The sequence below is a fragment of the Cupressus sempervirens genome, chromosome 3, assembly GCF_028749045.1.
Source record: "Cupressus sempervirens isolate cs-2001-9-10 chromosome 3, ASM2874904v1, whole genome shotgun sequence".
Taxonomy (NCBI): domain Eukaryota; kingdom Viridiplantae; phylum Streptophyta; class Pinopsida; order Cupressales; family Cupressaceae; genus Cupressus; species Cupressus sempervirens.
Window position 1 is genome coordinate 792881008 of NC_143120.1, and position 27196 is coordinate 792908203.

Sequence of the window (27196 nt, forward strand, 5' to 3'; positions counted from 1 at the left end):
GTTTTACATTTATTTCAATCCATTAGATATTCAACTGGATGCATTTGCACTGCTTGTTCCCCTATCTATGCTTATCATTATCCTACCTAAATATAATATCTAGGTTGTATTTCCTATTAATTGTTATTTCTAGGATTACCAGAGTATTTTTAGGCATTGTCTTTTCGGTTTCCCATTTTGTCTTGCCTTCATCCCTAAGAGGAAAAGGACACTTCCCATTACCGATCTGATTAATCATTCCTACAGAGAGATATTACACTAAAAGTGGGTTATAAATATGGGACAAGCTAATCTTTAGACAAAATGCACTAAAGACAAAACAAAGTCACATTAAAAAAAAATAAAAAATTAATTTTAGTATTTTTCCAGATTCACGAAAACAAAGTGATCTTTTTCAATGCAATTTTTTAATTGTTTTTAAATGCTGAAATTTTCAGAAAAATGCATGATGTTTTTGATTTTCTAAAAATTGGTCAACTGTAAAGTTTGTAGGGAGGATAGCCGCGTCCTATAAATATATGCATTACATGTGCACATCCACTCACATGAGTACATTTAAAAATTATGTACATGTAGATAAAATTTCAATGGTAGAGCTTTGCTAATATTTATACTTTGATGATGATCTTATGCCAACTTTGACACCTAATTATCTTATTATCTTTCAAAGATGTTTTAAATTTAGTTACATTGTATTAGTAACTACTGAATTTAAAGTAGTTAGTGAGATATCATTATGCCACAACATGTGTATGTAATTTTGTTGTTCCCAAAACCCTTAAGGGTCTCCTATGATTAAAAATCTTAATTTGATTTTAGTGATTTTAACATATAATTTATGAACTTTAGAAGATATAATAATTGATTATCCTTTTTACCTAACATGGTAAAATGATAGCACTGATGTTGTTGGTATATTTATAAAATTGCTACGATTTGATGATGAGTTTATGAGGTACCCACAGGAAGGATGCTTATTTGATGTCTTATCATAATATCATCACACATTTCCATGTATGCATTCTGGCGATCTATCATTGTATGAACCTCTTGGTATTAGACATTTTTATCTTTATTTTTAGCCCTTTGTTTGGAATCTACTCAAATTTGTTGGATCACACAATGGATGTTTATTTGATGTCTTAGCATAACATCACTCATTTCCATGTTTGCATCCCCATTATCTATCATTGTATGAACCTCTTGGGATCAAACATTTTTACCCTTGGGATTTTTCCCCTTTTTGGAATCAACTCCATTCTGTTGGATTGTTTGTTTAAAGATCCTTTGTTAGAGCCTAGAGGGTTTCCATTCTTAAATAAAGGAAAGTTACTTTCATATGTCTTCTTATAAGAGCCAATTTTGAAATATCTAATAAGATGATTTTTTATTTAGGTCTACTCTTGGGCGTCTTATGTTGATCTGTAAATTTACGAAATAATTAATTAATTACCAAATAATTGTTAGCAAGTGATACAATTACCACCATTAAATGGTTGAACATTTTTGGAGAAGCGAAAAACCCTTGGAAAAGTGAGTCTTAGAAAAATTATTAATAAGGTCCAAAGGCTTGGTTAAAAGTGAATTCGGTTTTAATTCTCTTGAATGTACATCAAACTAATATTTTTCTAGTCCTAGAAAAATTATGTGTAAGGTCCAAAGGCTTGGTAAAAAATGAATTCAGTTTTATTTCTCTTGAATGTATATCAAGCTAATCTTTTTCTAGTCCTAGAAAAATTATGGATAAGGTCCAAGGCTTGGTTGAAAATGAATTCGGTTTTAATTCCCTTGAATGTATAGAAAACTAATCTTTTTCTATTGATATACTATGTAGTCGGACATAGTGTGGAGTACATGGCATTTCATCTTTCTCTTTCCACCTTTCTAATGAGCACATCATTTTTTGCATATGATATTCTTGGTCATGATCCTTTTGTTTTAGTGAGTAGAATCATTTTATATATCCATACTCCATGTAAGTGATTGAAAATGCTTCTGACCTTAATTGTGTGAATGTTTTTTGTATCACCATTTCATATCACACTCCATGATCCATCATAAATATTCTTCAATGTTATCCTTCATTCCATGCGTATGTGTTATTTTTGAGACCATGAATGTGTCTAGAAGCCTTTTGTCAACTACAACTCATTACTTGAAGTTTGTCATGTCTCCTTTCTAGAGTGGACATCAGAGACGATAGAGTTGGCCTATCATTAGAGTCTCGTAGGCTGGCAGTGGTGTTTAGGGACTTAGTTAGGGTACACAATGTTTGGATCTGGAGTTTCAGACAGTAGGAGAGCAGTTGAGAGCAATTCCTTAATTGTAGGAGGAGTTTCCTACATTTTAGGAGGTGGAGATGGTTTATAGTCTTGAGTTTCTATGAGATCATTCTATGGTTTCAGTTTCGAGAGATTCAGAAACGTTCCTATTTTTAGGAGTATCCCTAATTTTGAGGAATGAGACTATCAGTTATCTCAAATTATCTAGCATCAGTCACATGAGGTGACAATTTCAGTTTCACCTTGTAGAGGTGTTTTGGCTATCAGTTCGCTATTTGGAAAATATTTTAATATATTTAAATATTCTCCTAAGTTAGCATTTTAATAATTTAAATAAGGCTAAGTTATAGCCATTTTGGGGTAATAAGGGGTTTTTTGCCTCATCTGGATTGCTTATCCCTTGGTGTAATAGCTTGTTGGAAAGGTCTTGAACTTTTCTAAATATTTCTCTTTTGACTCAGAGCATTTCGGTGAACAAATTTCTTTCTATTGGGCAAAAGGTCATTTTCTGGATACTTCACCACTTTAAACATGAGAAATATATTATTTTATAACCCAATGCCACATGGAGACACTTTTAGGATTTGAGCTAAGTTTGGTGGGTTATAAGGAGGTAAAGACAAAGTTCAAAGGCATTATTGAGATATTACATTTTGGATTTGGGTTTTTGGACTCTGATTGAGCTTTCAGCATTTGGGACACCAAACCCACTTGCTTTGCTTGTTTGGGACATAGCCCCCAAAATAGTGGTTTGGGTTCTTAGCAGTCAGAAGCATCTTGGAGATTGTGCATTGTTTCTTCAGGGGAACACAGTATTGAGTTAGAGTTTTAATTGAGGTTTGGACATTTTATCCACATGTGGGCACTTTGTAGTTGTACAACCGCGCCTGGCAGCCATATTCTTTCCCATGTGTAGCACTTGAAGAGCTAGAATCTGGCCGTAACTTCTTTCTGGGCTCATATTTCTCATTCACGCCTTCAGGTTGGCTTTGTCCTTGGTTGTATTCATCTGGATATGATTATAAATCTTCAATTGGTTACTTATTAGGCGTATATTTAGGAAAATCTACTTGAAGCGACTTTGTTTTAAATATATTTGGAATACATTTTCAGAACTTGTTCATGTTATTGTACTTCTATTATTACTTATTGAAAATCATCAATAATAGAAAATAATCAAACCCTTCTGCAACTTCTGTCTAGCTCTGTAAGAAAATTTTAATAAATAGGGAAAATAGATTTAAAAATATAAATTTACAGTAGATTAGCAAAAGAGATCCATCAGGGATCTTTTAGTAGTATCAAAGCTTATATCTTGCTAGCTTGTAGGGTTTGTGAGAAATTGTCACAACAGATTTCAACAAAAGTCTTGATAATTCATTTAAACATCTAGGTACTGGCTAAAAAGTTTTGATAATTCATTTTGGCATCTGGGTATTGGATAAAAAGTTATGATAATTCATTTCAGCATCTGGGTACTGGCTAAAATGTTTTAATAATTCATTTTGGCATCTGGGTATTGGATAAAAAGTTTTGATAATTCATTTTGACATCTGAGTGCTAGCTAGAAGGTTTTGACAATTCATATTAGCATTTAGGTAGTCACTAGTTGGTGGATTGACAAATCTATACATCTAAGGGCTGAGATACACAGATTTTATACACTCAGGAGAGCTCAACTTGAGCAAGGGTTTGAAATAGACCAGGAACCTACCATGGCTAGAAATAAAAATGGGTTCTTTAAGGTTTCATCATCGTTAACGAGCACAAGTAAGATGCCTCTTGCCAAGACATTCAATGTTGCAGTTATGAGTAGCTACCATCAATATTGTTCTCTTCCTAAGGAGATACACAACCTCCTTTCCTTTATAGAATTTATGGGTGTACCTAAAGCAGATGATAACTAGCTATCTGCAAGCTCCTTTTAGTAGCAAAAAGAGAAAGAAATATTAAATGATAATAAAGAAGCCATTGGTCAAAATTTTGAAGAGATTACAATCAGGGGACAAACCATTAGAGATGTTGAAAATGTGACACCAAGGTGTGAGGTCTATTTTGAAATTTTCAACAACACTTTAAATCATGAGGTAACATTTATTTCAAATGGAGATAATGATGTTGATGATGGTATTCAACTTAAGAATGGTACACGTCATCATAAGCTTGATTTTGTGTACTTTGGGGTAGATGATATAAAACATTGTCAAAGGTTGAATAAATATTGGTTAGATAGAGCTATGCAAGCAAAGATACTTGCTCCCCAAGCAAGACAATGTCTCCAAAGAGTCAAAGAATGCCATAATCAGATAGATGATGCAAGGAAACAAAGAGAATCATCCATTAGATCTTTATTTCTTCCAATGGAAGAAGAGGCCAATGTTGATTTGGATGGAACACCAAGTTATACAGAGGGTTAAGATTATTTTGGTGAGTTTGCACAAGAGAGTAATCCAGACAGAGGTATTTTAGAGGCATTGGGTGATGAGACTTCATGCCATGATGAGTCTGATTTCTTAGACCATACCCTAGAAATCAGAGTAGTGTGTACTCATAGTTACACTGAATCCCAAGATCGTGATTTGGTTGTATGTGCAGACACATGGGGAGCTGATGAGAGTGAGCATAGTGTGGTGACAACAGTTTCATAATTGACAGAGGAGGTGGTCTCAGAGGTACAAGGTTGCAGTACTATAAATGAGGATACATGCATTAGTGAATGCATACTGGATACTCCTTGCAGTGATGCACATGACTCCGACACAATATTCTACCATAACACAAATTCAGAGGTAGTACACATGCCTGAGAACTATCATTTTCAGACTCCTCATCACTTGATTAGACAACTCAGGGTTGATGATAGGAGGGTAGACATAGTGGCTGAGCACTTTGATGTCACTCGACAGATGTTATCTACACTCAGTTGGAGTGCTCTTATGACTAATGAGTAGGATAGTGGAAGATTTTCCGTGGTAGATTTCTATGCTCTTCATAAGGCTATGGGGATATTGGAGCAAGACTTATACTATCTATGTTGTGATAGTGTGCTCCCATCTTCAAAGGATAGAGTTATTTACTGTAGGGACCTGACTCAGTAGTTTGGGAGGATTGGTTGGTGGGACCAACAAACGATCCAACATTATGTCAAGCATTTTTCGACATGGGCTATCATATCTATATTACAGAGACTTCATCCAGGATCATGGTTACAAGATGATGGTGGGTCCCACTGAAAAAGAATGGACGATAAGAGGTTTTCAAAAAATCATTACAAAATAAGCAAAATATAGAACAATGATTTGGAGTTGTTAATGATTCACACTAATAAGCAGCTAACAAAAAATTAAACATGAAGAGCTTGAGCAATTAATACATTTGTTTGCTACAAGTGAACTAGTAGCATCAAAAAATAAAAAAATACTACAACTAAATATGTCTATTGCTCTCTACGTTTTACTCAATACACAACATAAATTTATTGAAGGTGGTAATGATGACCAACTCTCCCAAGAGGTCTTACATATATTTCAATTTGTCATGCTTACAAGAAGCCTATGGATTACAGTTGGTCTCGTCAATAGATCTCTTTGAGAGGTCAAAGATATTCTATATCCCTTTGGCTCCAAGCCCCTCATAATTGCTAACATATGTTACAATTGCATTTGATTTCTACATTTGTCCATCCACCTTGGAATGCATAAAAACTCAAAAACTATTCCAATGCAGGGCAAATTTCCACTCATGGCCAAACCATTTCACATGGATTTCGATCCTTTCTCAGAATCCTTTAATAAGTTCCCTATATGGGTTCGGCTCCCTAATCTTCCATTACATCTTTGGCAAGATTCGATTTTTGAAACTATTGGGAATGCTATTGGGGGTTTCTTATATGTGGATACTAACACTTCGGATATTCTCCATTCGACTTGTGCTCGCTTTCTTGTAGACTTAGATGTCTCTAAGGGCCTTCCTGAGGCGATTTGCTTGGATTCCCCGAGGGGTTCTTGGACACAAATGTTGGATTACGAGGGTATCCCTTTTCAATGCAGGAAATGCCACTTGACGGGTCATATTGCTGCTCGCTGTGCTATTGGGAAATCCAGATCTAGGCGACCACCTTCTTGGTGGTCAAAGGCCTCCTCTAAGCACTACACAGTGAAACATTCCTCTGTTGCTCCTGAGGATTTTGAAGATGAGGCTAGCTCTGAGCCGATGGATGAGGTGGATGCTCTGGTGGATCTTTCCTTGGATGCTTCTAAGGATCCTATGGCTGAGGATTGCATTCATTCCGAGCCGGTGGTGGAGGTGGCTTTGGTCTCTACCCCTAGTTTGGATGTCCCTCCTAGGGGTTAGACGTCGTCTAATTCTCTCACGGAGGTTGTTGCGGCTTTAGCGTCCCCTGGGTTCTTCGAGTCTTTGTCTTCTGAGGCTTGGGTTGCTGAGGCTGCGAAGATTGAGGACGGTTGGATTGCGGTTAAACGAAAGAAGTCTAATGCTTCTGCCCCCCCTTTAGATAGGGTCCTTCGGTCAGGTAAGGGAAAATTCATATCAAAAGGAAAATCTTTTGTTTCCTTATGATGACTGGTTTTTGTGTTGGTGAATTGGTTGCTTTATTGGTTCGTTGGATACTGGTTTGGGAGGTTTTTCAGGTTGTTGTTCCAGTCTGTTGACTTTTCAAGTTCCAGTATTGTTTTGGTTGATTTTTTTGGTCATATCTGTTGGTCTCAGGTTCCTGTAAAACCTGTTTTAATTATTTTGCTGGTTTCAGGTCCTTTTTAAAACCTGATTGTGCTTAATGGTTTATCTTTTTGTTTGATGTAAAGGGTTTCGGGGCCCCTTCAAAACCTGTTTTTACCTTAATCTAAAACCTAAGGAAATTTTACAAAAATACCACAAACCACAACATGATTTATTACTATATAGAAATCACAAGGCTAAATGCTAGATAAAGCCATAATTGATATAGGAAATATTGAAACACAAGTTTTTGGCTTATCAATTATAACAAGTTTTATCTTCAACAAGTTAACACTCATTGATTAATGTGTCTCTATGCATTTCAATTTTATGACCTACAAAAAACCCACACTATGACACTCCTGTAACTTCCAAAATGGATGTTGCTATGTATAAGATTTCCTTCTACAATGAAAAAAGTTTGTAAACTGACACTTTTATACAACTTATTTTATTATGTAAAGCTTCATTCATGCTTTGATATCAAATACTTATTGTCATATCCCTTGCACCATATTTGGGTGTAAGTAATGGTTATATTTAATAAACCAATAGAGACTTTATTTTCTCCCATAAATACCAGGATGTCACTAAAGATGCACTTTGCCACTCATCAATTCCTTGCCAAATTTATACTCAAATATAATGTGATTACCTTTGAATATGCTATTAAATGCAAGTTGTGTCAATAAGGAAGAGATAACAAGAATTTATAAAGCATGCAAGATAGGTCCTTGTGAAAGAAAGAAGTATGTATGGTTTCATAATTTTTGTTGCTTACCATTGTGCAAGTCATCTTATTATTTTGTACATTAAGAAAAGATAGCCAAGAGAGATGGATGTATCATAGACCTAGAGGAAATGCAAAAATGTTTGTCTTAAAAGTGACAATTCAAGAATGAAGATTGTCATAAGGACGTTTTTTGGTTACTATAAGTAACAAGGCATATGACATTATGGATTTACACGTATTTGATTATCATGCATAGATACAAAGAAAATAATCACGCAAGACAAAATTTGTAGGTTGACAGTCAAGAGAAAGACACTCATGAAAAGAAAACCATTGTTCCTTTAAAACAATTGTACAATTTGAAAGGCCTTCATAAACATAGAGGTTTTTCTCAAAGAGGCATTGCATGTTCAAGGAATAAGTTTATTTGTGTTGTTATATTTCAAGAGCCAGTGATAAAGAAGAACCCATCTCTAACTATGTTAATGGGTAGTCCACTATATGAGAACATATATCAAGAAAAGGTAAAGAATGAGGAGGTACAATATTTAGAAAGAAAACATGTAACAGAGACAAGAAAACAAGTTTCATAAAATATAAGAGAAAAGATAGAGCAGAACCATAATAGTTACTTGTCAAGATAGGGTCATGGATGATAATCATGAATGCCATTATAGGGTTGTGTTGAAAGCATAGGGTCATAGTATTGAGATTGCCTTAGTCATGTTGAGAGTGAACAATAACCATATGGAATAAAGAAGTTAAAGACATGCCATATTCATTATTAGAAGGTTTGAAGTGCATCACAAAGGTAATCATGAGACCATGGGATTCAATAACACAATAGTCCTAGTAGCTGAAAGGAAGCCTTAATGACTAAGAAATAAATTTCTTGATAATCCTAATTAAAGGACACAAAAATTAGTTTCATGAGGTTGCAACTTCTATTTTGAATTTTTGAGGCTTCCATGATATTTTGGCATATACAAAGACCACTCAAGAGTAATAAATGCATGGGTGATTAGTATTATAACATTAATGAACAATTTGAATCACTTTTGGAAGTTTTGACCGACTCTTACTCTTTACATTTACCCGAAAGAGTTAGTATGATATTCGAATGCATAGTGGAGTAGAAGCTAGTTGGAGTAGATTAAGGGACCTTAAAGATTATAAGGACATCTAAGATCATCTTCCAAGAGTACAGGGGTGGTATGGAAAAAAAAATGGAGACCGTTCAACCATATAGGGAGCAAAAGCACAAAGAAAGCAAGGGGAATTTGTTTGGATGACGAGTATCAAACATTAATGCTCTAAATATAAGAATTATAAAAATATCCTTTGAAATTATTCAACAAAATTTATAGGTTCATGCAATGAAATAAGGTTGAGGATTGTTGGGGATTGGAACACAACTCTCTTCAAATGAAAAGTGAGGTAGTATCCAAGATTCTTTGCTAACTTAATATTAGAACTTGGCTGTCATGCCCAAATTTTACAAGGCAAAACACAACTAATAATTTTTTTTTAAAAAATATTTGTTGAAAATCTAATCTATCACCTAAGAGCTAGATGATGTTATCATTTTGGTTCCACATCCTAACCTTGTAATGAGATGTTGCGTATATAGGTGTGGAATGCCAATCCCTTATCGATATATTTGCTAGAACTTAATGATTTGCAAATGTGTAGTAACTTCCATTTAAAAAGATTCTTACATTTCCTAAATTTGTGCCTTAATCTCTTCAGTATCTATCAATTAGGTCGCTAGTTTAACCATTAATTTTATATATATATATATATATATATATATATATATAATTTTTTAATTAATTAATTAATTTTATTTAGTTCTTTTTTATCGTCATAATAATTATTATAATCACTTAAAATTTCAATTGAATATACTTGAAAATAAGGTATCTTCATAATTTATACTAACCCTACATAAGGCATTCTCCATATTAAATGATACTTAATACCCATACTTGTAAGTATGCATCAATCATCAAAAGAAGAAAATATCCATTAATAAATTTATTTAATAAGACATTTTCTAAACCTTTATCACCAACTAAAATATTTCAATTTTTAAAGGAATACCTGACATTGAACTAACTAAACTTATCTACATCCAATGGCCTTTACCTACTTAGCAACTAGTTTGACTACTAATTAACCTATACTTACTTTCCCTCCCCACTAACCAACTTCAAAGAAAAAAAAACCTTATACTTTACCCATAACTTAAATATCTATTGCTAACAGACACCTAAATCCTAACTTTACTTACCTACATTCACTTTACTAACTCTATTTCCTAGCCACTTTCCTCCTTAATACCTACCTACTTCCCCCTTAAAAATGTGGTCCCCCTCCTTTCCCAAGACTCATGTGACATGGGAGGAGGGGCTTTTGTTTATATCTTGCCTTTTTGTGCGCTTTCCTCTAGGTGTTTAATGTTGGGTGTTGTATATGTTTGAATGAAAAGTCCTTTTTGACTTTATCCCTACTTTATCCCATCTAATCATCTTTCTAAGTGTTATCAAATTGCACGTTTCTCCTTGGAGGTTAGGTCCTCCCCACGTGTGAGGGGGAAGAGAATTGTGGAGGCATCCAAGGTGGTCGGCCTTGGAGAGCTCCCCAAGGAATACGTTTGTTTAAAACTTGGAGAAGTATGTACTCAATTATCAAAGGAACACCTAGGCTAGGTGCTAAGTTAAGTTATTATATTTTTAGGTAATTGCATGTAGTAATAAAAATAAATAAATAAATTTAAAAAAAAAAAAAAAAGAAGAAGTAAAAAAAAAAAAAAAAATATATATATATATATATATATAATTGTGACATGCAGTCACAGTCACATGTTTGACATTACCATAATATTACTACAAAATTTTATGTTGTAAAACCTTACTTGCGTATCTCTTTAGTTGACAGGACATGGTACTTGGGCTAAGCTTATGATTATTTTATTGTCTGTAATTGGGGAGAGGAATTATTTCCTTCTCCCATACAATTTCTAGAGAGTTAAAATGCATCTACAACACACTCTCCTTTATGAATTTTTAAATTATATGATATGAGGAGTTATTTTCTTCTGTAACAACTATGATGTCAAGGTAGCTTGTTTGGTGATGAGTTGATGTGATTTCTTACATCTATATAGCCTAGAGATTTATTGGTGATAGATACTCAAAATTTTACATACTACCTATATTCCACAATCAACCATAAATGTTTTTTAAAGGATGAATATACTTGTAAATGAGATTGTTTATCTTTACAGCAAATTGAATCACTTTCTATGCATACACATGAACTATTAAGAACCTTATAGTACCATTGCATCAAAATACATAATAGAGAGCCTTAAAATGAAATCACTCAAATCTACATTAAATAATCATTACAATATTTCCCTCATATGAGAATTCCATAGGGCTTATTAATGGAATACAAAATCTAGGCAAGAACAATGGGCTAATTTACATCATTTCAATATGGTTCCCACAACATTAGATATTCTTTTACACGAAATGATCTTTTTCCTTCCTACACAACTATGATAGTGTCACAATTTTCTCTTGCAAAGACAACTATATACAAATTCTCAAGCTTCACTTTACACATTTACAACAATATACAATAGGAAGTAAATCCTTTTCACATTACAATGAAACAATAATATAAACTTAATACCATAACACATTATAAAATGGCAAGGGAAAGATTAGTCTCTCCACAATACTTGATTCTTCAACATTGCCAAGGGTAAAACCCTAATCTCTGCATAGGATTTATTCTCACAAAGCTTGCAAAACAACACAAAGCTTGGAATGATGGAGGCTCACCTCCCATCCCAGGCCTCCAAAGAGGCCACCCACTGAGCTAGGGAAACAAGGTTCAAACCAGGTTCCATTCCAATCTTAAAAATGCATATACATCACATTACAACACTTGAACAATTCCATCACAAGGGTATTTTACAATGGTTCACGAGTAGAACCTTGAACATAGGGTGAAGGTGTGCTCTTCAAATGGAGACTTGCCATATCAAACAATATCTACAATAAACATATTTCATGCCCTTTCCAAGCTTTCACAAATCAACAAATTGCATGCCCTTTTGGGGCTTTCACAATCCTCCTCCACACACTCTACCATTAGTTGTAGCTTCCTTGGAGCCCATACTCCATAAACTTCCTTTCTACACCAGACTTCCGTTATCAACCCCAACAAGATATGAATGAATATGACATACAATAGAGCCCATACTCCAAGGTTCTCAAATACATCTTCAAGCCCAAGTAACCCCTTCACCCTGGACTTCTCTTCCCTTCCCAAAGGGTGAGTGAAGCCCTCACACCTATAACAACACTCATGTACAAAATCATGGAAAATCAAAAGCAAGAAAAACCTTGAAAATCCAAATCTCATGCTCATCACAACACAACACAACATGATACAAGATGATACCACACATTTTCCTTACAATGACATTCTCACTACCACATTCGCATGAATACAATACCTAGGTTCAACTGCAAAATGGAAGAAATTAACTATATGGCAAGAAACACCAACCTTGAATTCCTTTGCAAAATGGAAATGGAAGGTTGTAGAAGAGCTCCTTCTAAGCTTCCACACCCTAAGTGTCTCTAAAATTAGAGAGTGGGTGAACACCCACTAGTTTGTCCAAACTCTCTTAAAAAGACCTCCAACCTCACTATCTCCATTTTTGGCAAATTATGAAGCCCACTTTCTTATATAGGACCTTGACCAAGTGTGAAGAAAAGGTTAAAGTCATGTGACAACTCCAATTTCGAATTGGTTGAAGAATGCATTGGTTAAAGGATCCCCTAGGCTAGCTAAGCAATAAAATGGCCAAATTTAGGCCCCTAACATGTTATGCTAACATATGGTAGCTTATTTTCATAAAAATGACACTTTGGGACGACCTATAGACCCTCTAAAATCTTTGTCAAGTTTGAATTCGAATTTTCCTTGATGGTGATCCATCCTATCCTTTCTCCAAGTGGATTTTACTTAATCATATGAAAGGTAATTAGTTTAAGGTTAAGTATAACGATGACTAGAACCCTAGGTGACATGTCATCAACACATAAACAAGTGTCAAGTGACACATTAAACCACATTACACATCACAATGGCATTTCCCTATTTACTCATGAATTTAGATCCACCACACACATGCAAGCTTACATTTATGAAATAAAATATATCATAATGAGGCTTTTAAATCTTCCGAGATTTGCCTTGGCTAAACTGTGTTCACATAAGTTTGGACCTTGTTTCCCCCAAATAATTCCATGGTTCAATTGCCTGCACACTAACTCGAACATCAGTAGCCCAATGAAAAAAAAATCATATAAAATGCATGTATATAAGTGCATGACAATTTCATATTAAATAATTCACCTTAACATCATAATCAATTTTCATTTTCTAATCATTTTCATATAAAGCATTAAGATACCAAAATATGCATATCAACATTAGTCTTTCCCTATCACGATCTATTTATTATTCTGAATCACATTACATTCCATCTTCCATCATGGTGGTGAAATGTTGAATTTATACTGTTAAGTCGACCAACATGAAAATTAGTTCTGAATACATATCTTAGGTCAAAATCACCAAAATGTAAATATTACAACTAGTATCCTTTAATTTAGTATAGTTTGATTACCAACAATATCCTGTTATCATTATGACATAAAACACATAATAGGGTGCATCAATTATTGTAGCTAATTTGGATGTTTGCATAGTCGTATAGTTTTCAAAATCAATCATAGAATAAATTTCTTACATTTTATTGGGCCATAAAATCTGTCCTCGTGAATGTCAACATATCCACCTAATACTTCTTGCACAATAATTAACTTATTACATTACATCATATCAAGTTCTATCGTGTAGACCCTTATCCAATCTTGATAACATTTTTCATCTATGACTATTAGTAATATCATAAGGGTGGGTGTTAATTCATCTTTCCATAATAACCATCTAATTCAATTATCTTAATAGATCATAAAATACCATGAATCCATTGACCTAGTTTCTAGGTTATGACATTTCGAACCTTTATTCCATATGATCTTAACTCATCAACCTAATGTAACTAAATAAGTTATTTAACCTAGCAATAACTAAAATCTATATCCATCTCAAGAAACATCTTGTAGTTCATTGTTGATAAGTGAATTATCGCTCATGACATACATAAATTCTAAAACCTCTCTACCTTCATTTTATCATAAGATGTAAGAATAACTATTCATATAATTCACATCCTCTTCACAAGAAATGAAAACATGTCATCTAATGTTCTTGTTCTTTCTAAATCCTAATCATATCCATAACATTTAGGGTTTGTAATAAGGTACTAGGAAAGGGGCCTTGCATTAGCCTTATGGATGTAAATATAAGAGCTTCCAAATTTACTTGATCCAACAATTGATAAGGAGATAAACTTGTTGAGTTGAAGCTTGACAAATTTGTCTCCACCGATCTTAATGTTCTCGATGATTTGTTACCTCTATTCTTTTCCTAGGATTGGTTGTTATTATAATGACCTATTCTTAAACTTGGACCTCGATCACATGGAGATAGCATTTCAAATAATATTATATTGGAATAAGGCTTCATTTAATTTTCCAAGGTACCCAATTGATAACTTGGTTCTATTGGAGCTATGTTAACAAGTGAGAGAGGTGTCTAAACTCACAATAAAAAAGCACAAATCTTGTTTCACTTTTTGCATTGAAGTAGATGCTCACAATGTTCTCTCATATTCCTTATTCTATTTGCATCCATATTCTCTTTGTTCTTTCTTTTGACCTTTGATTAGGCTAGGGATATTTATAAACATTTACATTTTATCTACTTCATTATCTTCACATCCATTTAGTCTATACCCTTTACATTATGAAGTTGGCATGATTAGCAAGCGAAGGAGAGTAGTTGTTGGCATTGATGTCAACTAGGGAAAGTACATTTTCAAAGGCAAAGTTAAATGGTAATGGAGATTGTTAACACATTCATTACAATACTATGTCTTCATTAGACTATTGTAGACAACTAAGATCGTGTAGACATGATATTTAAGTGGAATATTTATATATATGCTTGTATATGTGTATACATGTGAGTCATAATGAAAATGTTTTTTGACATGTGATGTTGTGATTTGATGTAGGTTTATTGCAGTATGAGTTCATGAAAGAAGGTGAGTTTGTTTTGAACATGCACACACGCACGCACATGCGTGCGCATGCACACACACGCGCGCGCGTGCAGTATGAGTTCATCAAAGAAGGTGAGTTTATTTTGAATGAAATTCAATGTAGTAACATATTTAAGTACTGGATGTATGCATAGTTGGTGAGGCTATGTGTCATTTGCAAAAGGTTGATGTTTTTAAAGGAGTTCAAAACTTCAGCATAATGTTCCCTTGATAGCCTCAACGTCAACCTTTTGCAAATTTATAAAGTCATCATTTCTAGGTTTCCTTGATAAATATTTCACATGCTCTATAACAAGTTGATGGTTACACATGCCAAAACCTTTTTATGTTTTTCCTGCGATAGATGAATACTCCCACCAAACTCCTTGTTAAGAAGAGGTGAAAAAAAATTCTTGGAGAGGTCTAACAGAAAAAGTTTTAAAAAAACCATCATGTTTTCCTAAGCATGGTCTAGTTGTTCATGTGTTGGAATATATCCTTGGAAAATAGTTCTTTCAAGCCTATCACAATATTGGAGCAATATAGATGTGACAATAATGTTTTTGGATATGTTGCTAGACATGGGTGGCCTGGTGGTTGGGTTGAATTTTCTTCACTAAAGGGTTTTCAAAGGAAGTTTTTAAAGTGAACTTGATGATATCCTCGTCAATTTGGACAACGAAAAGCTAATTCCTCTATGTTAGGACTACTATTTGGTATGATATAACAAAAAAAAGGTTAAAAATGTTTCTATTGATCTCTACTCTAGAAGCCAACTAAGTTTGAAGAAAGGAAACCTTCTATTACCATAAATATTATCTTTGAAGAAAGGAAACCTTCCCTTACCTTTTTGGTCTCAATTTGAATGAGGGCGATGATTGGATCAACAATTGCTTGCATAGTGAAGGCCTTGGCAACGATGAAGAGGATCAATTGGCCTTGAACAAAATTATCGAGTATATGGCTTTAGCGATAATGAGTTTTTGTCAGAGAGTGCAGGTTTGGCTACACCTTTGAATTGTCAAGTTGGTTGTTCAACTCAGGTAAGAGCCTCATAGAAAGTGAAGAATGGTAATTTCTAAATGTTATATGATGAGGTCTTTTTATTTTTTCCTTTTAGAAAATTTTTATTATAGTATAGTTTTTGTAACAAATTATAGAAAAGGATGGTAGGGTGGTCAACATTTATATTTCTTTTGCTAGCTTGCATTGATACAATTGCACTAGGTTTTTGGTAGATGTTGATTTGTGACCTTGTTTTTTCTTAGGTAATGGAATTAGATATTGATTTGATATTGATACTTTTATTATCAACATAATAAGTGTCACCAACCACCAAAAAATTACTAAATGATCATAATTTTATTCTTATTATAAAGATTAAATCCACAAAGAAGTTATAACTAAAGAGTTTTTCTTCTGCCAAGTCATCTCCATTATTTCAAGGTCTTCTATGCTGCATTCATCCGTGGCTCCCTCATGTTATCTTGTTTCTTTGCTAGCACTAGGGCCTCCTTTTGGGTTTCATCTACAACACCAGGGTTGTTTTCTTTGTTGTCTTATGTGTCGATTTTTTCTTTGTCGATGTTGGGGCTTCCTTAGTGTGTTTGGTTCCATTAGGGATGGGGGCTTTGGCTCTTGTCTCTGGTATTGCATTGTCGTTCTCTGTCTATCCGCTCCAGGCTATTAGTAGGATAATTGGGTTGACACAAAATACTAATATTGTTAAGGCTATGATGGCCGATTCTTCCAAGCCTATTAAAGTGGATGGGGAAGGCACCTCTCATGCCAAAGAAAGCTATGCTTACATTGTTGTAGCTGGTAATGGAAGGGCCTAGGTTGTTCCCTTCCTAGTTTGTTGTTCTATCTCTATTGCATTGGAAGAGGAGTCTATGGTAAAAATTTATTAGATTATCTTTAACTTGTCCTCTTTAGTGATTATTTGTACATATAGAGGTTTTGGCCCTTTATCCCTTGTCTTTGTCAATACATTACCAAACATCGGGAACCTCTAATTACATATACGTCTCACATTTTTCCTTTGGCTAGGAATTTTTTCGCCAAGTTCCAAGATGTTTTGGATAGACAGACTATACTCTATAAACACTTTTTCACCTAGGAAAATTGTTTCCATTTGGTGATGAAGCTCTGGCATGAGGATTTCAATCCCTCTTCGAAATTGTCTTGCAAGATGCCAACTTGGGCCAGGCTTCCTTATGTTCCCCTCCATCTTTGGGTTGATTCTCTCCTTGAACAAGTGGGTTGTAATATTGGAGATTTTTTCATGGTAGATGAGGAGTCTTGTGATATCTCTAGTCTACCTTCACTCAGATTTTAGCTAATATTGAAGTGTCTAAGGGACTACCAACTGAAATCTAGCTCAAGTCTTCCAAAGGTTCTTGGATTTAGCCTTTGGACTATGAAGGAATCCCTTTTAGATGTCCAAAAATGCTTCTTGAAGGGCATGTTGGTGCAAATTGTGATGTTGTGAAAAATAAATAGAAAAGGTCTTTCTCGTGATGGAAGGGCTCCAATTCTCATCATTTTATGGTTTATAAGACATCTCCTCTTTTGGATGGTAAAGTTTAGCCCAATAGTGAGGAGCAAGCTCAAGATGAGGTTTCTCCCCTCACACCTGCTATGTTTTCTTCTTCTTTGAAGGATGATGTTGCGACTATTTCAGCTGCTATAGATGTGCTAGTTGTCCCTCTCCCAATTGACGTGACTTCTATCATTGCTTCGTTAATGCTTGAGGATGCTATTACTAGTGTTGCCGAGGCTTCATGATGCAAGAGCATCCTGGGTGTAAGAGCAATCTTGCATCAGTCGAAAATATTTCATTTTTGTTTCTTGAATAAGGGTTGTCTCATTGTAGAGTTATTGTCTGTGAAGGTTTGCTACTTAGTAAGTTAGTCATTTGAGCTATGAATGTTCTAATTTTAGAGGTAGATGTTCATCTTGGATATATTAGCCTACCAATTGAGACTCCATGCCATATCCTGAGTATTCGTGGATTTATTATAGATTTTTGGTATGCAATTTTGTTATAAAAACTTCAGGCTCACCGTTTAAGATGTTGGAGACCCCATATGGGCTCCTAATGGGGCCAATTGGAGTTTGCACAAGTCAAGCCCTATAGATCAGAAGCTGAGGATTCCAAAAAGTGTTTATAATAGCCAATCAGAGAAATGATTCACAAGTTATGGCCTTTTGAAGTTGGGCCGATAAAAATGTCTAAAATAAGTGTCAACGGTGTATCAGGCCAACTCTATATGTAATTTTAGAGTTAGTCACTCTCAAGGGTTAGATTTTGATGTTTAGAAATTTCCTGGATGGTGTAAAAGTTCCTATTTAAAGAATGCTTGCACATTATCTAGGACATCTTTGGGTGATAGTTCGTAGCTGTGTCGCAAATTATTTTAAGGAAGGCGCCCATGTGGGTTTGCATATTTTATTTCAAAATTTTGTAATTATAGATTTGTAGCTACAATAAGAAGCCCATATTTTGTTCTTGCAAATTGTTGTTATTTCTTTATTTTTGTTATGTGTTTGTGGTATTAAGGGGAGCACCCTTCATCAAGTGGGATCAAAGTAGGAGTTCTTGAGTGTGTCAACAAATCGTCGACGGTGAGGCAGTTGCACTAGGATCATGGTTTGGGCTGAGCATGTAGACATACTGCCGATTGTGAGACAGTTTGCACTAGGATTTTAGTGGAAGTGTGAAAATGCCTCCACGAAGAGAGCATGGTCGAAGAGCTATAAGTGTTACACCCGAGGGTTTTAGAGCCATCTAGAGACAAATGCAAACATTGGAAGAACAAATGCATAGAGGAATAAATCTTTTTGTAAGAGATGAAAGCGAGGATGAGGACGAAGATGAAGACAATGTTGAAGAAGAGACTTAAGTTTTAAGCTAGAGGAAGAGAGGCTTTTTTAAGCCATCTCTAAGATTGGAAAAAGACTTAAGTTTGAGGTTCCCACACTTTTAGGAAATCTTAACCTAGAGGAGTTGATCGATTGGATCAATGAATTTGAGGAATACTTTGAGTATGGAGATATTGAGGATCTTGTTAGGGTCAAGTTTGTGAAGGTGAAACTGACGAGACATGCGAAGATTTGGTGGTAGAAGATTTATTTGGAGCAAAATAGAAGAGGAAAGGACAAAATCACACAATGGGACTAGATGATAGCTAAATTGAAGTGACAATTCATTCTCATAGATTATGAGGTTGATCTACTAAAGAAAATGCAAGGGTTGAAGCAAGTAGGAAGATTTGTTCAAGGGTATAATGAAGAGTTCTGCCGAGTTCTAATCGAAACCAGCCATGCAGAAGCTGATAAGGAGAAATTTTATGATTATCTTAATGGGTGAAAGCCAAGAATTCAATAGGAGTTGAGCCTAGTTGGAATGACCAGTATTGAGAAGGCGTACGAATTTTCCCTAAGATTTGAAGAGATGCTGAGCAAAAGGTTTGATAACAAAAATAGTGATAGAGGTCATGGTGGAAGATTTGGTGGACAATTTTATGGAAGGCAAACTGATGATTAGAACAAAGATGATCTCGGTAGTAACAATCAAAACCAAAGGGGAAACAATTTTAATTGTTTCCATGATCAGAACAATAGAGATTAGAGATGAGGAGGAAGAGGGCAAGGATCTGGAAGAGGAGGTTTTCGTGGAATATGTTTTCATTGCGAAGAAGAAGGGCATAGAGCATTTGAATGTTCCTAGTGCCAAGGAATGACAAATCAGAGAACAAAAGGCCATGCGAGAGTTGCAGATGTTGATGAAGATGCCAAATCATCTCCTTTTGAAGATGTTGAAAGAGGTGAAGTCCTAGTTAATAGGAGAGTCTTGCTGAGTGGAGAGAATAAACTTGATCAAAGGAGGAGTTTGTTTTGCACCAGGTGCAAATGTGAAGATAAGTGATTTAATGTGATCATTGATGGTGGAAGCACTAATAATTTGGTGTCGGAAAAGATGGTCACAAAGTTAAATCTCAAGAGGTAGAAACACCCACGTACATACCGTATTGATTGGGTGTAGAATGACAACAAGGTCATTGTCAATGAGCAGTGCCTAGTGAAGTTCAAGATTGGTAGCTACTAGGATGAGGTTCTTTGTGATATCATACCTATGGACATATGTCATATGTTGTTGGGTAGGTTGTGGCAATTTGATAGGCATGTTGTACATGATTGGTGAGAAAATACCTACACTTTGACAAAGGATGGAGTGAAACATAAGTTGAAGTCGTTGAAGGAGAAAAAAGAAAATGTATGTAGTGCTGCCAGAACATGTTTGGTTCATGAAAAGAAGTTTCTCAAAGGTATGAAGCGTGAACATGTGTGTTTTGTTGTAATCCCAAAAGATGCTAAAGAAGAAGTAGAGGAGGTACCTACAGATAAGATACGATAACAAAAGAAATTTTTTTTTAATGTCCAACAGGAGACCAACGAGGGTTTAAGGGATTGAAAACAATACAAAGGGAAAACGTTAGCAAGGGGGAGCACCAAATGGTGTCTGCGGAAAGAGCATGAAAGAAAAACAAATATAGTACCAAGGGAAGGAAGAGCAAGAACTAAGTACTTGTCATAGGCGAGAAGTAGTCAAGAATGGAAAGGTGTGCAATAGAACAATTAGGTGCTGCGGAAGGTCGCCTCTGACGCCTGCAGGAAGTAGTAGTAGTAGAGAGGAATTGCTGAGTATGATCTTTGTCGAGTCTCATAGATCTAGTGTGAATTGAGATAGTGCAGAGAGGCTGCTTCGATCCTTAGGCAAGAATCGTAGGACTGAAAAAGGAGGTGATGAGTTGCGTAGGGGTTGGTGAAGGGAAGAGACCGATACCCTTTGAATAGACAGTAGAATCTCCCCTAGATCGCATAGTAAATGGGACAATGAAAGATAAAGTGAGACTTGGTCTCAACCTCTCCGAGGTGACAAAGGTGACAAATCCTGTCATCCCTGTCAATTTGGTCATAAGTTTGAATATGTAGCCAGTGGGATCCCACTCTAAAGGATCCCAAGGAGATGTGAAGAGCACGAGTCCAACGGAAAGTGAGGTACTAGGGGTGTAGGATGATCCCATCCTGGATATCAAGGAAGTGCTCAACATAGAAGGCCATATGGAGACGAAGCCCACCTGGGGGATTCGTTTAGGTCGTAATAACATACTGTTTGTAGATGTCAAGTCTAACATGCTCATTCAACTCCCACTGAGGTGGAAGAAGGTGGGATGGAGTGTCAAGAGAAAATTAAAAAGGGGGAAGATGATCCATAGTGATACCAATCAATCCCAAGAGGATAGAGGCCTGGGTGTACCAACAACGAGACCTATGACCAAAGTCCGAACTTGAAACCTCCTTAGAGGAATAGTAAGCCAAGTAGGAATATCTATGACGACCATCAGGGGAATCAAAAAAGCTCCAAAGACGGTGAAGAAGCCAAACTGAATCAAAGATGGTCCCCAATTTGAAAGGGTGAGCACCAAACAATGCCAAAACGATGTTGTGTCATTTGGATTGGAGGCATCTGATAATGTGCCGAAGAAGAAGAGTTTGGAATCTCTCAACATAGGCCCAATCAGACTCCAAGAGGGAGGGGCCCCAAACAGTAGAGCCATAGAGGATAGTTGGCTTGACTAGGAAGTCAAGAAGGGACATCCTAGTCATGGTGTCTTGGAAGTGGTCTCGAAAGCACTGACGCTCAAGTATAGCGAGGGAGTCTAGCCCCTTGTTGACTCGAGGCTACATGACTTGTCTCAGGCTCAAGCGAGGTCCAAAAAACTTAACACCCAAGTATGTATATGAAGATGCAATCTCAATCTTGGTACCCTGGAAGTAAAAATGGAGGTGTGAGGTCTTCAAACAATTGAAGACCATGGCTCGAGTCTTGCCCAGGTTCACAACTAGCTCATGTGAGTCACGGAAAGAGGCCAAGCCATCAAGGAGTCGTTAAAGACCTTGGGGAAGATGCTAGGAGAATCATATCATCAATGAATATGAGAATGGAGATGAACACCTGATGTAAGTAATAACCATCACTAGGGAACAAGAAATCACAGAAGAATGCCTCAAGCTCATCGATGTAGATGCCAAAAAGAGTAGGGGAGAGAGGGCAACCTTGTTTCACCCCAATAGTGCTTTGGATAGGGTTAGAAGTTTTAGATTTGTTGGGAGATTTTCCTAATATTGTGTCTGATAATGTACCTAATTAATTACCCCTAGTGAGGAAGATCAATCGCAAGACCAATTTGATTCGAGGAGCTAGTTTGCCAAACAAGGCAGCTCATAGAATGACACTAGTAGAAAGTGTAGAGTTGAACAAGCAAGTGCATGAGTTATTACAGAAGGGGTTAATTTGAGAGTGTCTAAGTCCATGTGTCATTCCAATAGTATTAGCACCAAAGAAAATGGAGAATGGAGAATGTGTACAGATTCTCGAGCTATCAACAAGATCACAATCAAAGGCATATTTCCATTGCCAAGGATGGATGATATTATGAATTGTTTGAGTAGAGATGTGTATCTCACAAAGATAGATCTAGAGAGTGGGTGCCATTAGATTCGCATTAGAGAAAGAGATGAGTGGAAGACTGCGTTCAAGAGAAGGGAAGGTTTATACGAGTGGTAAATCATGCCTTTTGGGCTAATCAATGCACCAAGCACTTTCACGAGGCTCATGAATGAGGTACTTAAGGAGTTTCTTGGTAAGTTTGTTATTGTTTACCTAGATGATATATTGATATTTATTAAGACATTGGAGGAGCATTTGATGCATATTCGTAAGTTGTTTAATAGGTTGAGGGAAAAAAAGTTGCTGATAAATCTAAAGAAATGTAGTTTCATGAAGGACTTGATGTACTTGGGATTTGTAGTATCAAAAGAAGGTTTGAAAATGGACCATGAGAAAGTGAAGGCTATCCTTGAATGACCTACTTCAATGAGTGCAGTAGAGGTAAGATCTTTTCATGGATTGACTAGTTTTTACAGAAAGTTTATTAGAGGTTTTAGCAATATTTGTGGACCCTTGACTAAAACAATGAGAAGGGCTAGGAAATACTTAAAGTGTACTATAGGGGCAGATAAGAGTTTTACTATGTTGAAATAGAAAGTTACAGCGCAGTCTATTTTAGCACTTCCAGATTTTAATAATGTGTTTCAAGTAGACTGTGATGCTAGTGGTACTGCAATAGGAGTTGTTTTGAGTCAAGAAGGTAGACCTGTTGCTTATTTTAGTGAGAAGTTGAATGATGCCAAAATAAAATATTATGTTTATGATTATGAATTTTATGCTATAGTTCAGGCATTGAAGAAGTTGATACACTATCTTCTTCCTAAGGAATTTTTTTTGTATATTGATCATCAAGCTTTGCAATATTTGAATAGTCAAGGAAAATTGACCAGAGGCATTTGAAGTGGGTTGAGTTTTTGCAAAGTTATATATTTGTTTTGAAACATGGGAGTGAGAAGTCTAACATAGTTGTAGATGCTCTTAGTATAAGACAACTTTTGTTGACAGAGATGTAAATTGAGGGTATTGGGTTTAAGGAACTCAAGAATTTGTATCTAGAGGATCCTAATTTTGGGCAAGCTTGGAAGGCCTGTATGGAGCCTGTTACATTTGATAGGAAAAAGTGGTTGGATTTCATAATCCAAGATGGTATGCTAGTCAAAGGAAGTTGTGCATCCCTAGAAGTTTTATGAGAGAGAATCTCATGAAGGAGAAGCATAGTGGAGGATTGACTGGACACTTTGGTAGATATAAGACCATTGCTTTGGTTGTTGAGAATTATTACTAGCCTCAATTTCAACAAGATGTAGAGAAGTTTGTGTAGAGTATTTTAGATGACAAAAGGCATGAAGCATAATACTGTGTTGTATCAGCCATTACATGTAGCAGAGAATCCATGGGAGGATGTCAACATGGATTTCGTTCTTGGTTTACCAAGGACAGAACAAGGACATGATTCTATATTTGTGGTGGTTGATAGATTTTCAAAAATGGCACATTTCATTCCGTGCAAGAAGAGTAGTGATGATGTTCATGTGGCAGAGTTGTTTTTCATAGAAGTAGTGATACTACATTGTCTACCGAAGAGTATAGTTTCAAATCGAGATACCAAGTTTGTTGGGTATTTTCAGCGTACACTATGGAAGAAATTGAAGATAGATTTGAAGTTCAATTCATCACATCATCCACAGACTGGTGGACAAACCGAAGTTGTGAATCGTAGTTTGGGGAATTTGCTGAGATTTTAAGTTGGAGATAAGCCAAAAGGTTGGGATCTGATTTTACCATAGGCAAATTTTGCATATAATAATTTTGTCAATAGTAGTATTGGTCAATCATCATCCCAAAAGGAGAAGATTTTGCTGAACATTTGAAGAACATCCATGAGGAGGTGAAGAAGCACATTACAATGATGAATATTCAGTACAAGGCTAAGGAATATGTGAAAAAGAGGTATAAGGAATTTTAGATTAGAGATGAAAGCATGGTTCATTTGAGAAAGGAGCGTTTTCCAGTGGGCACATATAATAAGCTTAAAATGAAGAAGTTTGGTCCATCCAAAATAGTGAAAAGACATGTTTCTGGAAATGCCTATGAAGTGGAGCTACTTGCTAAACTAAATATTTAACCTATATTTAACATTTCATATATTGAATATCATAAAGGAGGTGACATAGATGAAGTTGCAGAAGTGCAGTGGAGTGTTCTAGCATCTAGTTCAGCTGGAAAGGAGATTGAGGAGATATTAGATAGTTGTTTTGGCAAGAGCACAAGGAACATAACATATGAATAGTATCTGATCAAATGGAGAGGGCGACCAGTAGAGGTTTCATCATGGCTAGCAAAGGAGGATGTTGACAATCTTGGTTTTCCTTTGAACATTTGAGACGTAACGGGGTCACTTCTCAAATTACCCTGGGTGTCTGATGCAGGAGCATCCTGGGTGTAAGAGCAATCTTGTATCACCCAAAAATATTTCTTTTTTGTTTCTTGAATAAGGGTTGTCTCAGCGCAGAGGAGTTGTCTGTGAAGGCTTGCTACTTAGTAAGTTAGTCATACAAGCTCAGAATGTGCTAATTTCATAGGTGGGTGTTCATCTTGGATATATCAACCTATCAGTTGAGGCTTAGTGCCATGTCATGAATAATTGTGAATTTATTGCGGATTTTTGGTGTGCAATTTTGGTATAAAAAGATTAGGATCATCGTTGGAGACATTAGAGGCCCCGGGTGATCTCCAAAATGGGGTCGGCTTGAGCTTGCAGTAGTGAATTCCCATAGATTAAAACTTGAGGATTCTGAAAAGTGGTTATAATAGCCAATCATAGGAACAAATCAAAAGTTGTGGCCTTCCAAAGTTGGACCGACCAAAATTTCCAAAATAAGTGTCAAAGGTGTATCTGGCTGATTCTATATGTAATTTCAGAGTTGGTCAGTCTTAAGGGTCAGGGTTTGATGTCTAGACACTTCCTAGGTGGTGGAAAAATGCCTATTTAAGAAATGCCCAGACTTTATCTAGGACAACTCTAGGTGCTAGTTCACAGCTCTATGTTGCGAATTATATTAAGGAAGGCACCCATGTGGGTTTGCATATTGTATTTCAGAATTCTGTAATTCTGCATTTGTAGTGATAATAAGAAACCCATATTTTGTTCTTGCAAATTGCTGTTATTTTTTTGTTTTTGTTATGTATTTGTGGTATTAAGGGGATCACCCTTCATCACTTCACATGATGCAACTATACTAAAGGGGCCTATTGTCTCTGCTATTGGGGAAAGTGTTATTGTGTTAGGTGTTGGTCTTTTTTCTGTCCCTTCTTCTTCAGGGTCCACTACCCCTATCTTGAATGGGTTTGGTGGTTCTCTAGAGCCATGCTCTTGGAAGGATGAGGCTACAAAAGTTGAAGAAGGATGGTTTATAGTCAAAGGAAAACATTCAAAGATGACCTCTACTTCTTTTGTCATGACCATGAGATCCCAAAAGAAGGGTTCAAAGCGGAAGTATTAGTTTTGTTTGCTTTTTTGTTTTGGGAAGTTCACATTTTTCTTGCTTTATCTTTTTGTGGTTGCCACTTTTGTTCAAAGGGAGTAAGTATGATTCTTTGTTCCCTCATTCTCAACATTATCTTGTTTTGTGCAAGTCATGTTTCTTCTTGTAGAGCTTAATACATACCTTCTTTAGTTGTGTTTCAGGTCCCTTTGTTTTGGAACCTGTTTTGTATAGGTTTCAAGTTTTGTTCAAAACCCATTGTCAATTAATTACACACCAAAGAGTTTTTCTTAATAATAAAAGTGATTATCTATTTTTTTGATAGGTAATGGCTTGAAGCCTCAATTATTTATTCTTTAGTTATTATTATTTGGTGACATTAGTTATTATTATGTATTAAGCTCGAGTAGATTGAACCCAAGACTTGCTAGATGAGAGGCTCACAATTTCTTGTTGTTTTGTATGCCCTTGCCTAAAAAAGTGGTTATCTATTGATAATTTATAATCAACAAATTTACTTTATAATCCATAACACTTAATATATTTGATTATAATGATTATCGGGACAAGTGATCTAGTTTACATTAAATATACCAATTTAATTATTTGAAATCAAATCTAAATTAATATGAATACGATTTATGAAAGATGTTCATTTATGAAAGTAGACTAATTTCTAAATACACATAAAAATATTATTCTATTAATTTAACACAACAATATTCTTAAGACTTGAAAAGACAACATGTTCACATTTCTCAATGAGAATTGGAAGTTGTAAGCTAAAAAAGATGCTCTTTCTAACTTCTGAGATTCTTTAAAGAAAACAAAGATATTTATTTATATATATAGTAGTTGGTATTTGTCAATAGAATCAAACTTTATAATTTACAAGAATATTGTGAGAAATAAAATCTTATTGATGTGTATCAAAACTAAAATGAACTTTTAATAAGTCAATAATTATTAGATTTCTTATAATAAATTAGAGTAATCATTTGAATAATTTAATAAGATTTTATATCTAATTGATAAAATGAAACAATGTAGTAAAATCATTATGTATTTTTAAATGAATACAAAAGAAAAGATCGTTTATAATTGTTATTTTAGTTCTTTATACTATTATCATCAATTAAAATTATTTGCCAAAAGATTACAATATTAATATATTAGTATAACAAT

The 27196-nt window shown here is 35.3% G+C and overlaps 1 long non-coding RNA gene across 4 annotated transcripts in view; it reads left to right on the forward strand.

Annotated features, from left to right (window-relative positions):
* The window catches only part of LOC149569178 (uncharacterized), a 163082-nt gene that overhangs the window by 105962 nt on the left and 29924 nt on the right, over positions 1-27196 (forward strand). For 2 of the 4 annotated variants that reach the window (XR_016361735.1, XR_016361728.1), the window contains exon 5: positions 493-802. The exons of 1 other annotated variant lie outside the window; for it this stretch is intronic. This is a non-coding gene — a long non-coding RNA (uncharacterized LOC149569178). Of the gene's footprint in view, positions 1-485; positions 803-27196 lie in introns of those variants that run through there. One more of the 4 variants, XR_016361732.1, reaches the window with a different exon arrangement.